General features: G+C 35.0%; 1 protein-coding gene and 1 pseudogene across 4 annotated transcripts in view; both read right to left on the bottom strand.

Moving 5' to 3' along the window:
* Positions 1-17,656, bottom strand: part of GPC5 (glypican 5) — a 659,030-nt gene that overhangs the window by 81,950 nt on the left and 559,424 nt on the right. The gene's annotated exons all lie outside the window — the stretch shown is intronic.
* LOC133624710 (U1 spliceosomal RNA) lies at positions 6,913-7,048 on the bottom strand (annotated as a pseudogene).

The following is a 17,656-nucleotide window of genomic DNA, read 5'->3' as shown; positions in this document are numbered from 1 at the left end:
CATCTTGGTGGTGCTCCGCTAGACTGTGTCCAGAAGTTCTCTATCACTCTTGAACTGAAGAGAGAGTCCAGCGCAGGGCCACCAAGAAGATCAGGGGACTGGAAAATCTTCCTTATGAGGAAAGGCTTCAGGAAGTGGGGCTGATTAGTCTGGAGAAGAGGAGACTGCAGGGGGATATCATTAATATTTACAAACACCTAAATGGTGGCTGTCAGGAGGTTGGGGAATAACTTTTTTCTATTGTATCTAATGACAGGACAAGGGGTAATGGGAATAAGCTGGAATACAAAAGTTACATTTAAACATAAGGAAAAACTATTTTACTGTGAGGGTGAGAGAGCCCTGGCACAGGCTGGCCAGGGAGGGTGTGGAGTCTCCTTCTCTGGAGGTCTTCAAAACCTGCCTGGACATGTTCCTGTGCGACCTGATCTAGATGGACCTGCTTCTGCAGGGGGGTTGAACTGGATGATCTCTAAAGGTTCCTTCCAACCTCTACTATTCTTTGATTCTTTGAGGAGCCCAGAGCTGGACACAGTACTCCAGATGAGGCCTTACCAAGGTAGAGTAGAGAAGAAGGCTGATTAAAAGAGAACTACTAACTACCTAGTAGGAAAAATGTTGGTAACTTCAAAACGTGAGTAATAGGTAGTATGACACAGAAAGTGTCATACAAAAGTTAGGGGGCATTGTTACTCTCTCCTTGATTAAAAATTCTTGCCACACTTCATACGATTATTCCTGTTTCCTTCCATTTCTCTATAATTTTTCCTCCCAGCTGGCAAATTCAAAGGTCAGCTGTAGGCTAGTCAAAGCAGTTTCTGTGCAACAATACTTACTATGGTGAATTAAGGATATCTAAAATTTATTCCTATACCATAATAAGATATATTAATTTTCTAAACATTAAATAATGTTCACTTTAAATATGAAATAGCCGTATTAAAATACCTTTTCCTCCAATGCCAACACTTACTGTTCCACTCATTCTGGAAAGTGAGACTTGAGTCAGGAATGGACCTCATGAATTGTGCAGGATGAAATGTGAAAGTTTATAGAGAAGTTATGTGATTATAATGTTTTATCCAATTAGCACCTTCCTCATTGATACTAAATATTTAACTTTGGGAGATATAGCTCCTGTAACAATGCAAAAATACAGACAATGAACATGTATCCTCAGAAAAAGTACAGGTGCAATGCTATCAAACCAGAGCAGTAGGAGAAATTGTTCTAGGAATATTCACAGAAGGAAGAAATTAGTATTCTAAAGGGCATGTGTAAAACAGGCTATGTACATTATGTCTGAGGATATGATAAAAAAATGTTGGAAGAATGGCGAGACATTATGTATTAAGAGACTTCTAACACTATTTTTGATAGTCATAATCCCTTACAAAATTCTTTTAGATCTGAAATACATTATACAGATATTTGGATAACCCTATTAACAAAGCCCGTTTTTAGTTACATGTTTGTTTTCCTGAGGTACGTCTTGATTCTTTGGGACCTGTACTTTGTAATTGTCATGTCATAGTATTCCATTGCTAGAAAAGCGTTCACCTTCTATGATGCTGTTCAAAAGTGCTTGACACTCAAATAGAAGAGTGTTCAGATTGAATTTGAGTTGATAAATAATTCATACAGTCCAACTTAACATTTTTTTTCTTCGCATTAGATGGTAATTTAGCGTAGAGTGTAATTAATGACTTCTAAGATACTGACATTCAAAGTTGTACTTGGTAACATCTAGGAAATGTACAAAACCATCCTTTCATGGTCACTTTAATGTGGCAGGTATTCTTTGTCACTGTTATGGTATATGAAACTGTACTGCATGTGTTTATGGTTTCCCTAAATACTTAGGAGACAGTAATGTTAGCATGGAAATATAAGATGAAAGATTTCTTAATATCCTGTCCGCAGTTTTGACAATCTTGGCATTTTAGGATGACTTCCAGACCAGTAATTTTATATTATGTCTGGGTATACTACCTTTTCCTTTTTGCATAATATTTTTAGATATTGTGTCACATACAGTCTAACACTAAGGCCCAGGACTGAACCAAGGGAAACTTACTATGAAATACTAATAAGAATTCCATTAAGATGGTTCATCCTTAACACTGTTTTAAAATGAGTCAGGTCCCTCTGCTTTCCAGGAAGTAGGAAATCCGGTAAGGCAAAAATCTGATGCAAGTTTATGTAGCCTGCTATGATATTAAATTTTCATCTGCAACTTGGTTGTCCCTGCCACAAGGACAATTTAGTATGTGTGTGAGGAAACAGTTTGAATGGTACAGGCTTCAGATGACAACGTTTTTAAGATGCTGAATATATGTCAACTAGACTGTGTTTCTACTTTCACTGAATGCAAAATTGTAACTCTGGATTGCTTTTCTGTTTGTTTTGTTTCTTATTTTGTTGGTTTGGGGGTTGTTTTTTTTTTTTTCCACAGGATATTTAGAACAGGCTTAGCAGTAGACACTTGGAAACATCAGATTAAAGTTCTTGTAGAATTCCTGTCGTCAGCAACTTCAGACAACCTTGAGATTCAATGACAGCTTTATTCTACTTCCATAGTTTAAAAATAATTTCAGTTATCTGATTTTCATGTTGCCACTAATGAATCCCTCTGTTAGAGTTTAGAATTCTGTCCTAAGGTACATTTCGTTATCATTCCTTAAAGCTTTCTGCGAGGTGGCATAGGACAGTAAATTTTCTTGAGGAACAATGTTTATTGTGTTGCATACTTCAGACAATTATATTGGTTTAGGGAGTATCACTGGTGGTCATTTTTTCTTTCTGGTGACTCATTTATCTTCTACGAGTCAATCCCTTTCTGAGCTACAGTCACCCCATTAGTGATTGTCATTATGCTGCTGAGCTAGCTCAGGTCTGCTATCTTCTTGTTTTATGAACTATGATGAATAAAATGTACTTCATGACAGTAAATTTAATGATTTAGGGCTGGAACTATCTTGGAGGTTTCAAAAATCATTTATTTGCAAGTTGACTTACACTATTATAAACTATAGTATCTCAGACTGTTTGGTGACAAATCCTGCAATCTTTATTCTACTCCCAGGCAAAATACTGAAATAGTGCTCTTCTTATTTTTCCCATAACTTGGTTAATTAGAATATATTAATTTCTATTAGAATGGAGTTGCAACTTCTAGCACTGTGCTTGATAGAGCAACACTTTCTTTCAAAGGAAAGTTGAAATCCTGTAGCGAAAATAAAGACAGTACTAGAGTGTAGAAATATATTTGGTTAGATTTTACATTACTCATTAATGGTACTAGTTTCTCCATTTTGCAAAATGTTTTATCCTGCATTGCTGTTCAGATTAACCATGAATTTAAATGTCAGAGGTAAAGACTGTGATTTTTTTTTTAGTTAAATAAACACAAGACAAGGTGAGAAACAGCAAAATTAAACCTAAAAAATATGCAATGCATTTTCTGGCATTCTTTTTGCACCTAAAATGCAATTTGGAGCCTTATGTAGCAGAAAGATGGTTTTTTTTTTTCAATCCGCAACCTAACCAAAACCTGAGTTTGATTAGGCTTGCCTGTTTAAGCCAATGAGAATCAATTTTCAGCACCCAAAGTGTAAGTACTCCTCTCAAACTTCCTAAATTTATTCATCTTTAAGTAATATTAATCTTTAATTACTAACCTTTAATTAACATATGAAGGAAAAATTGGTTATCAGATGGAGTCAACATGGATTCACCAAGGGGAAATCCTGTTTGACCAACCTGATAGCCTTCTATGAGTGCATAACCAACTGGCTAGATGAGGGGAGAGCAGTGGATGTTATCTACCATGACTTCAGCAAGGCTGTTCACATTGACTCCCATAACATCCTCATCAGAAAGCTCAGGCAGTGTGGCATGAGTGGACGATGAGGCTGATCGAGAACTGGTTGAATGACAGAGCCCTGAGAGTGGTGATCAATGGCACAGAATCAAGTTGGAGGCCTGTGGCCAGTGGAGTTCCACAGGGATCGGTTCTGGGGCCAGTCTTGCTCAACATCTTCATTAACCACCTGGATGAGCGGACAGAGTGTATCAGCAAGTTGGCTGATGACACCAAACTGGGGAGGACTGGCTGATTCCCCAGAAGGCTGTGCTGCCATTCAGAGAGATCAGGACCAGCTTGAGAGTTGGGCAGAGAGCAACCTCATGAGGTTCAACAAGGACAAGTGCAGAGTCCTGCATCTGGGAAGGAACAACCCCATGCACTAGTACAGGCTGGGGGTCGACCTGCTGAAGAGCTCTGCAGAGAGAAACCTCCCTGTTCTGGTGGACAGAAAACTAAACATGAGCCAGCAATGTGCCCTCTTGGCCAAGAAGGCCAATAGTATCCTGGTATGCATCAAGAAGAGTGTGACCAGAAGATGGAGGGAGGTTCTCCTCCCCCTCTGCTCTGCCCTGGTGAGGCCTTGTCTGGAATCCTGTATCCAGTTCTGGGCTCCTCAGCTCAAGAGGGACAGAGAACTTCTGGAGAGAATCCAGTGCAGGGCCACCAAGATGATCAGGGGACTTGAACATATTTCTTATGAAGAAACACTGTGGGAACTGGGGCTATTTAGTCTAGAGAAGAGGAGACTGTGGAGAGATCTCATTAATGTTTACAAAATCTAAATGGTGGGTGTCAGGAGGCTGAGGTATCACTATTTTCTATTGTATCTAATGACAAGACAACGGATAATGGGATGAAGCTGGAACACAAAAAGTTCCATTTAAACATAAGAAAAAACTATTTTACTGTGAGGGTGAGTGAGCCCTGCACAGGCTGCTCAGGGAGGGTGTGAAGTCTCCTTCTCTGGATGTTTTCAAAACCTGTCTGGATGCATTCCTGTGTAACCTGAACTAGGTGGACCTGCAGGGGGGTTGAACTAGATGATCTCTAAAGGTCCCTTCCAACCCCTACCATTCTATGATTCTATCATATAAAATAAACATGTGAGTTTTCTGTAATATATTACTTTTTTTCTTGGAAATGTTAGAAAATTTAGAGGATCACTTATACATATATGTATGTTTGCATACATAGAGATTTGTATTTTTTTTACCTAATCCCTCAACCTTCTTGATTTTAGTTTCTGTAATTTTAGACCATGCCACCAGCAAATAAAAAATCACCATTTTTGCTTTCCCTGCTGCTCTACCTCTTATTTTGCTTACCAAATTATACCAGAACATCCAGGAAATAATGGAAAGTTACAGTGTCAAGGTTTTTTAGTAAAGAGAGGAAATTATTTGGATGTGGAGGATTAAGGATTAATATTGATAAATCTGACCTTGTTTATCAATAAAAATCAGAGCACATGTAGAGATTCATTATATTAAACAACATCAAGTGGAATTAAGTTAACTTACACAAGTCAACAGCAAATTGCCGTGTGTTTTAATGACTTATAAAACACATAGTCATAGCTTAAACTGCAGGTCAGAAATACATTTAATTTTAAACTTTAAAATCTGTGAGGTTTTGATCACTTCATCCCCTGTTACTTCAATGGAATTTGGGCAGTGAAAACCCAGTAGATACCCTGCAAACACTAGAAAGATGTAGACTGCACAGAGAATTTTCAAAATCCTTTGTTATGTATCTGCTTCTTGTATTGTAGCTGAAAGTCAAATGGGATAACTAAAATAGCTCTGTGGGTATCATGGACATTTCACATGCTGGTGGGCTTCATATATTCCGAAGTCTAATGGAAGGTACAAGAGAGGATAAAATGTATTATAGATATGGAAGTCTGATCAAAATAGAACTGATGGGTTCATTTTTGTGACACCTAGTCTGTGCCTGGTGAAAAGAATATTATTGAGTTATTCTATACATTTAAAATTCTAAAATGCTTTTTACTACAGTTTACCATAAAGCAAAGTTCTCAAAAAAACTACTCTATATACCCTGCCAGACCATTCTTGCTGTTCTGTCAAGTTCCTGTTATAGCTGTTTTTTTTTTTTTTTTTGCAATGGAGAGGAGAAAAAGCATAGGAATAAGTACAGCAGAACATCTTGAAAACATATCTCATAACAGTATAGATTGACAGTGAGAAAGGAAACTAATGCAAAAGAATTCCCAAGTCATTTAGAAATCTTCCTAAGCAACCTGCTCTATTTGAATATAGCGAATGAATCCTGCCTAAGATTAACTCTAATGTAACAACTGGAGAAGTGACTTGTATGACTTTTCTCTAAGGAGAATGTCTCACCAGACCATGACATTTAAATTAAATACAGAGGCTGTCAGTTTAAATGTCCCAGCTGATCTCAACAACTGATATAAAGCAAAGAGGCAGAACAGATCTCTAAGATATCTAGGAGTCAAACATTAGAAGCTTTTCTGGACAATATACAGTATCTTGAACTATATTTGGAAAAAAAATATGACAGAGAAAAAGTTGCAGGACTGGTTCTTTATAAGTAAGAGTTCTTTGCAAATAAAGCACTGCTAGTATCAGAGCACGTATATTTTCTCATAAATAAACTTTCCGTGTGGTTTTCAGATGCAGGTGTAACTTCAGTTATACACTTCTGTGAGTGGTGCACATGCGATTCAGGTAGCATTTTGTAAATAAAAACACCCAGCACATATTTGCATCAAGAAAATATACATTCTGATAAAAGATACTTCAAGTAGTAAGACAAATTGAGATGAATTACTTCAACACACTTGTGAACCAAAATTTTCCTACTGTGTAATTACATACGACACACATATCATATATGACTGCTCCTTTTTTTTCTGAGACAAATCACAGATATAGCTATTATATTAATATGAACCTCATGTCTGTTGCATTTTTATCACTTCAGACATATTCTTATGTTGTAATGAGTGACAGATGCACAGAGAAATCTGATGTGCAAGTGTTTAGTGGACAGTATATGTATTCATAAATTATGCAGTCAAGTTCCTTCATTTGGGGAAATTGCAGGGTTCAGCAGATGTGGAGTACAGGGGATGAGCCTCACCATGGGAAAACAACCTGCTTGATCATGATATCTCCCCTTCCAGGTAAGTATTCTTTCTATAACTTCCTAAAAATCCATGACAATAGCCATACACATAAAACAAAACAGGTTAGATTGCATAAAACTATTTATTTTAAAAAAAACAAAGAAAAGGCAAATACATAACTCATCATTCAGGACTTTGTATATCCTAAATATTGTTTTAAGTAACTGCTGCTTATCTACAAAAATGTCTTCTTTTAAAATAAGTATTAAAAAATCCATGGTACTGTTCAGTGTATATTCATCTGTAACCAAAAAAAATCCTGTTTTTCTGTAACCATGGTTTTTTTACATCTTAATTTTAGAAAACACACCCAAAAGTCTAGCTGTTCTTTAGGTGGTCTAATTCTGGTGTCAACTACTGTACTACAAAGAGAAGTTTCTGAAATTCCTTCAAATACTTTCTTTAAAAATTACAACTTTTTACTCTAGCCTTTGTTTGTATGCTAAAAAGTACTCTTGTCCCCATATATATGGCATTCTTCATTAATATGTGCTTAATAAGCCTGCCTTTGAATTAACGTAATTTTTCAAAACAGAAATACAAAGCACATACAAAAATTTCATCAAATCTCACATCATATTAGCAGGAAAAGTAAACAAAAAATTACCAGAGATATCTTGATTTATTTTCTCCTCCTCAAACTAAAAAGCATTCTTTCTCCTTTGCAAATACGTTGATGAATAGCAAATAATTGAACTGATATGAAAGATCTCTTAAAATCTCCACCCCTTAAAGTACTTACTTCAGAAGAAATTTTATTGTAAGTGTTGTTTTAAAGTCTATTTAAATTTCCTTATCTGTTAATTAGTGAGTCCTGGTTTTTGATTACCTCTGCTCATTTTACCTAGATGACTGGAAGTCATTGAAATGTTTCTTAATAAAATATTGCTGTCTCCCTAGAGTAATTCCTCTTCATTCATGATGATGTGGCCTTTCAATCCATTAATTAAATTAATGAGACTTCACTGCTTTTACCCATTCACCCTTAATTAAAAACACTGAGAGGGAGAAGGGCACAAAAAATAACACAGCATTATCAGTGTTGTGTCCAAGAGGACTATTTAGTAACAGCTTAAGATAATTTATTGTTAATAAAGCCTAAAAGTTCTCTCAAAATGTATATGAAAGTTAGAACAGTATGAGAATATTCTAACTTAAAAACTTTGTTCACTCTTCTCTGCACCAGCCTTGATGACTAACAATTCATAACTCTCAGTAGCAGTATAATTCAATATTCAAAAGTCACAGCTATGGATCTAAATTTGATTGTATCAGAACACATACTGATCAGAAGTCATTGAATTGAGCTCCTCCTCATTACTGCTGATGTTTAGGTTAGCTAAAACTCTGTGCAGAATGAGTTAAGCATGTATTCTTGACAGATCTACCTGAAATCTATTGAAGAAAATATTTACTCAACTTTTTTTATATTTTATTTTTCTTTACTGAGGCTGTTGATAAATAAAATGCTATCTTAGTAACAGAAGTAAATTGCTAAAAGTAAAAAATAGACACTTCCCTGCTGTCATACAAGCAACAGGCAACTGAAGGATTAAAACAAATGGTGCCTGGACATTTTGGGAAAGTGAAATGAATAACTTCTCTTAAATGAATGGCTTATGCCATTCCAATTTCCTGTGGCTTAAGAGAAATGAGGGTTCTGCACAAATGCTGCTCTAGTCTATACACACACACACTACCATCCTGAATAACTCCTGCTGGGAATCTACCAGGAGGCTGGCTTTGAAGTCCTGCCCGAGGTACTCTTCAAAGTACCTGGTTCACAGTAGCAGTGAGAAGTCAGCAGTGGCACAGTCCTGAAGGTACTTAGATAGGCAAAGAAACGGGGACAGAGAATGAACAGTTAGAAATAGCAAGTCTTTTATTTACAAACATCTAAATTATCTGAGCTTGCCAGTGATTCCCTGAATGGAACTGCAGCTAAAGAAACATTCAAATTTCATTCACAAGAAAAACCCTTAATTCTTGCCATCTCAAAGCTGTATAATAGAGCTGTAAGTCCTTCCTTTCAAGGACAGCACAATCACTGATTTCTCAGTTGTCCTCATTCACACAGAATCATCTGACTCCCTCTTGGTAGCATTTCCCAGGTTTCCCCTTTAGGAACTAAATTAATGCTCTGCAAATGGATTTTAGTGGCTAAATTCCAAGCTCTTTGTATTCATTGGCGATCCATTATATCAATATACCTTCAGAATAACTTCATGACTAGTTTTCACTGAATGCTTTAAATACTCAACAATGCTATATTACATTTCTACTAATATGAAAAAGGTGCAAGTGTTTCCACACAAAAAATATATATTAACGTGGAACTAGGGAGACTTATTTTAATTGAATGAACCTCTCTATGATGGCAAGCAATAACAATTATAATTAATAATCAATGCAATTGGCTCTGTAGTGGATATACTGCAGGGGCGTTTATTATTTGGATTTTTCTTTCCCTCATGTTTTTATTGAAAAAAAAATCTTTATTACTAACAGAAAAGTTTAATTTAGTGACCTTTTTTTTTTTAAAAATTGAATGATAGAACATTTCTTCCTGCTCTCAATTCCACCAGTTTTCTAGTGGTGAGAAATGTCTAAATCTTGCTTAGAATTTTTTATACTTTGAAATAATAAAAATAAATAATATGGTGACAAACAATGATTTTTATTTCACAACCAGTGTGGGATTTTTCTGCATAGCATGTTTAGTTTCTGTTGTTGTTAATGATTTCTGGATAAGGAGACTTCCTGAAGATACTCTGTGTCATTACTTAACCCTAGGTGTTTTAAAATTAAACCAAGCCCATTATTTATTACATTAGATTATTCCAACATGATCTTCTTCCTTCGAAACACTTTGTTTGTTGTTCTGGTCTTTCAGAGTGTGCTCTCTTGCCACCCGGAGAAATTAGTTTTCCTCTGCTTTAATTCTCTGAAAGAACCTCAAGTAAGAACAGAAGAGCTTCAGCTACTACATAGGAAAGCCAGAAATGCACAAATGAATACAAATGGCATAAACAATTGCAGCAGTACAACTTTAACTTAAACTGTTATAGAACTGTACTTTCAGTTAATTACAATACCTATATATAATTTTTTTTAATGTATTTTTAATTGATATCTAGCGAAGCTAGACATATTAAACCATTTTACTTATTTCTGATGCATTAATTTCTTTTAAATCCTTAACCAGGTCACAGTTCTTGAAACTTCATTTTACTTCTTTTAAGAAATCATTGCGTCTATTAGAAACATTCACAACTAGAGGATGTCATCTACAGAAACTTACTAATATACATCCCAATCTCTGCCTAATTTGCCTGATATTCAAAACAGGCTACCACTTACAGTTTTAGGATGAATTATTTGAATTACATAAAGAAAATAAAAGAGAGAATGAGAATATTAATTTAATTTGCTCTCAATTATTCTGGATCCATGAAGAGGATCAAATTATACCTATGACACTGCTGATTTTATTCTCTAGCAAAAAAGATTTTAGTTACACTAATTTACAACACTTTGACGTGGATTTTTTTACCTCCCCTTTCAAGCATAAGCTTTGAAATATTTATTACTTAATGCAAAATAAAATTAGTGAGAATCCACAAACAAAACTTTGAATAAAGTGACACCGTCTGCTTTGGAGAGCTAAGACAGTTGTTTTAGGAAAGAACTCATGCTGGATTATGAAGAACCAGAATAATCTTTCTGACAAATACACATGGTAAATGTTCACGCTACGCAATATATGGGTAAGACAGCAGCCATTTCCAGCAAACACCTTGAGCAAATCATTTGGACAGTAGCAGAATTACCTCCTGCTTTACCATGGAAGTAAGCCAAGATCCTGCTACTTGACCACCTCCTTTTCCTCCCTTATAAAAACAAGCACATACATACCCAGAGGCTCATTGTCACCTGTACTTCCACTAGCATATTTGCCAAGTAATCTGAAAAGTTCTGCCCAAATTCTAGTATCTTGAAATGTTATCTCTTCCTATTGGGCTGGAGATAAGTTTGATTTCATGTAATATACAGTAAAAAAAAAAAACAAAAAACAAAAAAACCCACCAAAAAAAAAAAAGGAAAGCAGAGAAAAACACTAATGTTTCATTGGCAAAGAGCCAAAATACAGTGAGATAGATGGAATATAAAGGCAAAGGATTAAATTAAAAAGTTTTCCCTTTTCTACTTGTAGTTATATGAGCAATGAGGAAATTTACTTGTTCATTTACTTGTCTATGTGGCAGTAAACAAAAGCATTTTAAACTATCTTTCCGGATATGCTTTAATGCAGCGATTCAAGCAGCACACTATCTCTATTTGACTGATCTGACTAGTTCACTCCACTAAAGGCAGGTCTTTAATATGTTTTATCAGTTTTTAAAGGGGCATAATGAGTGTGTCTGAGGAGGAGAAGCAGCAAAGGGAAGTGATGTTTAGTGCTAATCTACAAGTAGAAAAACCTGTGTTCCAGATCTTTCTTATCTTAAGCAGGTTCAAGTTCCCTACCCTTTGGTATAAACAAGTCTAAGCCAAGATGAAGACTCAAATAAGATGATTCTTAAGCCTTTCACTAAAGCTGAAAGACTGCACAAAAACAAACTTTATAGGTACCAGTCCAGGGATATAAGTAAGTGCAGATTTGCTTCTACATCACAGTTTCTAAAAAATGTTTTATGTTCCAAAAACTGCTTTATATTCCAAAACCTCTCTTTTGATTTGGTAACAAATACCAAACAAGTAAACATTACTTATGACACAGAATAGCATATGAAAAATGGGAATATATTGTAAGAACATATCAAAAGGCACATTAATGTCAATAAACCTTTGTTAAATCTTTTTTTAACTGTTTGTTTTCTGCGGTTTATGGCAAGTTTCCCCAAAAGGATTCAAATCGCATGAATTTATCTTCTCAGATATTGTCCATGTTGAGATCACAAGATATTGCATTATGGATAGATAAAATTATAATTTTGGTGTTCTAAATATATAAGTCCATGATTTTATATTCTTTTTCCCAGTGCTGGCCTTAGACTGAAACATTTATTTCACTTGAGCTTTCATAAGACGCTGTTCAGTTTTCAATCTATTCAGGTATTAATTTTGTATTTAAAAGGTAATTATGATATGCCTAATCCCAGATGCATTATTTTCTTTTCGTTGAGTATCATAAAAGGAGAGAGTGGGGGACAGCAGGATTCAATTTTTTAAATTAAAAACTTAGCAGGTCACCTTTTAATAGATTTATCTATCCACAGGGATTTTTATATATTCAGTAAAGACATAAAAGTAGAGATAGTAATTAAGGATTGTCCTATGAGATGTTATTATATGCGACTTTCCTTTCCCATCTGTAGAAAGCTAAGTGTTTCCTATCAGATGTCAAAAACCCTAAGCACCACTGTCAATAGGCATCACAGTAACCAGTTTGTAAGGCTTTCACAGCTTCATGCAGAATTGGGTCCTAGATATAATGAATGAACCTTCTCAGGTTTCAAATTATGTCTCTCATCATACAAAGAAACCAAAGATAAAAATAGTTTTACTTTTCCTCTATGTGTCATCAAAAGATATAAATGACAGTACTACCGTAAAAATTCAGCCCAGGAACATCCATATCCAGGGATCGGGGTACAACGGGATAACTGATCAAAAAATTTTTTTGATCAAGCTAGCCCAAGATAGGTGAGTCAGTAAAAGAAGATGCTCAAAACACCAAATCTTTTTGCTTCTTAAAACATAGCTATGTGACTGTAAAGTGCTAAATGAGACAGTTAAGATAGAGGATGGGAGTCACATACCATGTTAGAGTAGATGATCAGTCTTTAAATTAAGCCTAGGTGAGGCAAAATCTACCTCAGAAAAGGCAGAACAAATCTCTACTTTTATTGTATCTTTCACTTTTAAAATCAGTCCTTTAATTTGCCCTTTGTAAGCATTCTACATGGTACCTCAGAGAGGGAAAGATGACCATAGACTTTTGGAATAATGATGATTTCAAGAAGTCTAAGTGAAGATAGCCAGTAAAGCATTAGTGTAATGCCAGCACTCTTAGGCTTAGAATTACACTGACCTTTATGAAAATTACTATGGTCCTTATGACAAAGCTCACAATTCCTTTAATCACTGTTCTTCAAAATCGATATTGTTCTTCAGAATTAAGAAAAAAAAAATAAAATAATTGAAATGCACATTTATTATTAAAATGCTAATGAACTCAAAATGGGAACAATTACAAGTAATGAAAATGCTTTCACAATATTTTTTCCTTAAATTATTTTAGAAGTCAGACTCGTTATTAATTTAAGAATATTTAAATGCTTGCTTTGAGTGATTTAGATCTCTATAACAAGATATTTGATGTTAGTTACCTCAGCACCTTTCTTTAAAGTGCCTTACACAAATAACAACCTTCTTGGACTTTTTCTTTTTTTTCATTATTGCCAGGATACTTGCATTCAGAAAGGCATATGAAGTAATTCTGAACAGTAAATAGTTGTACAGGGAGTTAATAAAGAACTGTGAAGTGGAGCACAGATATAATAAAAGATTATATCACAATAGATAAAAGGTACAGCAGTGCTTTCCTCACTGGGATTTTGAAAGGGACTTGAGTTCAATTACAGTGTTAGGTGCTTTAATCTTCATTCTCTGTTTGCTATAAATAAAACAGGAACAAATTTACTGAGTTAATTGACAAACAGTATTTATTATTTTAGACTACATTAGCCCCAAAACTTCTTCAACAATAGGAGTGATTCACTTAGATAAGTCAGGTCCAACAGACACCATTTCTAAGAATTTTAGAGCAACATAAAAGAGAAACACATGTGCTTACACATGGAATATTCTCTGTTTATTCTTGTGTGACACAGACAATAAAGAACAAATGTAATTTATTTGCTCAATATTTCCTTTTTCAAAATTCAATCTTTTATATTTTAACCATGAAGGATTTAATTATTTATATCTTATCAGATTCACCATCATCATTTTCAGTATTTACCTAAGGGAATGATGTTTGAGGTCTAGAAATGTCTTAGACTACTCTTGTGGTCACTGAGAGAGATTTGTATCTCTAGGGCACTATTTTGAGTATCCTCTTGCATTTGCCTGCAGAGATATCAGTATAATAATGTCAATGTCTAGAACATAAAGTGAAATAAATTCAAATGACAATAGTTAACGTATAGTTTTGAACTTCCAAAAGCACTTGGCCTACACACCCTTATGACTTCAAGTGTTGGATTCCAAAGGTTCTATTGTGCAAAATCATCTGTGAGGGAAAGGCAGGTATATTGTCTTAACCCTTCCTTTAAGATCAATGAGAGCAGAACACTTCTCCAAGGTTTCTGAATGTCAGTGACCTGGACTGAGCACTAGCTGCCACTATGTTTAAATGTTCTGAAGACTGCTGAGCATAGGCAATCAATGCAATGCATCTAGAATAAGTAAAGCATACTGTACATGTTCTGACCATCTGTGCAGCTCATAGGCAATTGCTCAAGTGCATCCCAATGTGATAGGCTAACTGTATGTGACTTGTACTCTCAGCTTTCCTGAAAGCAACAATCACAGAAATGGAAGAGATGTATTTTGTTTAATCTGATGTATTTACACCCATGTTAAAACCCCCTCTCCTCATTTAGATTAGACATTACCAGCTATTGTTTTACCGCCGTGAGAAAGAGTCATACAGCAAAGGCTGTCATATAAACTATGCATATCTATCAAGTTTTGTTTCTTCTCTGAAGTTAAACATTCCAAATAACATCCTCCCTTGGAATCTTGTGTATCTTTCTGAATATTTCTATAGATTCTTTCTGGAAGTGTGCTCTCCAGAGAGCTGCAGGAAGGTGGACTGACATGGATTGAAATCTTGCTTTTCAAAAAAAGGCTGCTGAGAACGTTTGTCAGATTCTCAGCAGTGTTGTTTGGACTGAGACCCTGATTGCTAGTAAAGCTGTTTCAGTGGAGAGATTGTGAACAGCTTGAGAATAAGAAGACAATACATCACCAGTGTATCTTGAGGGTTGTGTTGGTTTCTGGATCTAGTCAGAATGAGACCTTTGGGTGTGATAGGAGATGATTTGTGTGACAATCCATGTTCTCCCCTCAGAAAGATAACTTTCTAGACTTACATACAGTGCAGTGCGACAAATGTGTTTTGTGCATAGTGCTACCACAAGGCATGGGATGAAACAGGTAAATACTCTCTTGATAGCAAGATGTGGATACTCACTGCATGAACTGCAACCAGTGATAAGTCACAAATATGCATCCAATTAAAGCTAGTTTATTAGAAGATACAGGAAAACAAGCTCTTTAAGTCAGTATAGTATAAATAAGACTTGTTTCTCACCTCATACCTCTTTCTTCTTGTGTGAGTGAAGTTTTTGTTTGTTATGACCTTTGACTACCATGTTTTCTAAAAAATAAGAAGTCTTCATCTACAAATTCTGTATAAGAAATGAATGTAGTTTGCAAAATGAAATTATAATTCCATGCTGCTTGCTTACCAGGATTTTACTATCTTTATTACTCTTACCTTAGAGCATTAGTTCTGTTATTGCTGGAAGTCACATGTGTGGAACTCTGCCTACCAAGTTCACTTTTTCCCTATTTTAAGAAAAAACAAGGCTACCTAGACTTGCATTTAGTCTGCTGCTACTGCTCTTCACTACCCATGACTACTCAAAAACAGAATCATAGAGCCACAGAACAGCCCAAGTCAGAAGGGACCTTGAAAGAACATCCAACCTATCATGGTAAATGGGAGCTAGATTAAATTATTTAGCATCCTTTCCATTTATGTCTTGAAAATCTGTAGTAATGGTGACTTCACATCCCTGAGGAAGTTGTTCGGGTGATTGATTGTTGTCACTGTAAAAAATTTGCATATTATATGGAGATAAAATCTTTCCTAGTGCAACTTGTATCTATTGTCCCTTGTCCTATCCATGTGGCTTCCTGCTCTTGAAGCTTCTTCTTTGAAGCTGCTCTTTAAGTATCAAAAAGCTGTGGTAAGATCCTCCTGAGTCTTCTCTTTTTTAGTGTGAAAACATCTGTCTTTGTTCAGTAAGTATATCAAAAATAGTCAGTCAGTGAACTCTTGACTGTTGTTGACTTGCAGAAGTTAGGACATCATTTGTCCTTCACACTTTTGAAAATGTCTTCTACCTATTAAACAGGTCCATTAACATCTTGGGAAGCACAGCATCTCATGTGGCTGATTTGCACATGTTCAACTTCACCTTTATGGGGCTTTTTTCCCTTGCTAATTATTCATATTACTTCTTTTCCGAAGAGACTTTTCCAATGAAAATAATGTGTCAGCTATTTTAAAATTAATGTTTGTTCCATTGCCTGAACTATATTATCCTTTTAATATCCTTTTACTTTCTCCCCAATAATTCACTTGCCACTGATATATTTGTATAAGACTATCCCTTTTACATTGACCTCTGTGGTTAGCCTCAACACACTTTGATTTTTTGCTACGTTTATCTTATCCACAACACCAATAATATGCATAATATTACCTGGTAATCTAGATAGCATTATTACCATTACAAGTCAATGAATGCTTTCACCTTAGATAATAGTTCTTGCTGTGGAGTAAATTAAAATATAAGTGTGTTAAGAATGTATAAATGATTTTGCTTGAAGCCTCATCAGGTACTGAGTCACAACCCATTAATCTTTTCATATACTCCCCATCTCAAACAATTACTATCCCACTATAATGAGCCTATAAAAATAAGTATAGTGATGTCAAATATTCAAATTTAAAAGAAGTAGATAAACAAAACTTTAGAGAGTATTCAGTAAATCTTAGACATTTATAGCCAGAACTAAAATCAGTTCAATACATATACATACAAGCTTATCATTAGCAGGAGATAATGCATTTTAAGCTATGAATATTAACTGTTAATATCTAAATTGCAAATGTGAGCATAAGTCATGCTAGTGATAGATCAGATTTATATTGATGTAATTTCATTGACAGCAGCAAGGATACACCTGCATAAACCTATAGTAATGAAGTATTATGTTCATTTTACTAGCAATGGATGTAGCTATCTATACAGCCACTGGTTTTGAAAAAAAAGAACAACAGAAGAATCATATCCAGAAAGATGATTTAATATTATGAAGCATAATGGCTATCTTATAAAATCTCATGATGGTCATTGCTGCAGTTTTCATGAAATCTAAGTCCAGTGTGGGTCAACAAATCCCATCCCATAAAATATTGTTGGATAATTTGGATCAGTTACTATTGAAAGAGTAAAGTTATATGCTGTGAAATTTCTGTGGATTTAGAAACTTTAGTTAATGTTTTCTTTAATTATGTCTATTAAAAATCAGCCTTTGTCAATATTTCAAATTGGAACATAAACCTATCTACACTTAGTGTGCAGCAGCAGAGACAATGGGTAGCATGCTCTGGAATTAAAGGTTGTTATTCACCCTTATGTTCTTGCAATATATTAAACTTTTGGAAAACAGGAAATTGGGCCTTGTCTAATTTTGTCTCTTAATTGAACTTAGAACTACAATAAATAGGTATAGTATTGGCATGAACA

The sequence above is a fragment of the Colius striatus genome, chromosome 1 (genome assembly GCF_028858725.1).
Source record: "Colius striatus isolate bColStr4 chromosome 1, bColStr4.1.hap1, whole genome shotgun sequence".
NCBI classification, from domain to species: Eukaryota; Metazoa; Chordata; class Aves; order Coliiformes; family Coliidae; genus Colius; species Colius striatus.
This window is presented reverse-complemented; position numbering and strand designations above follow the sequence as displayed.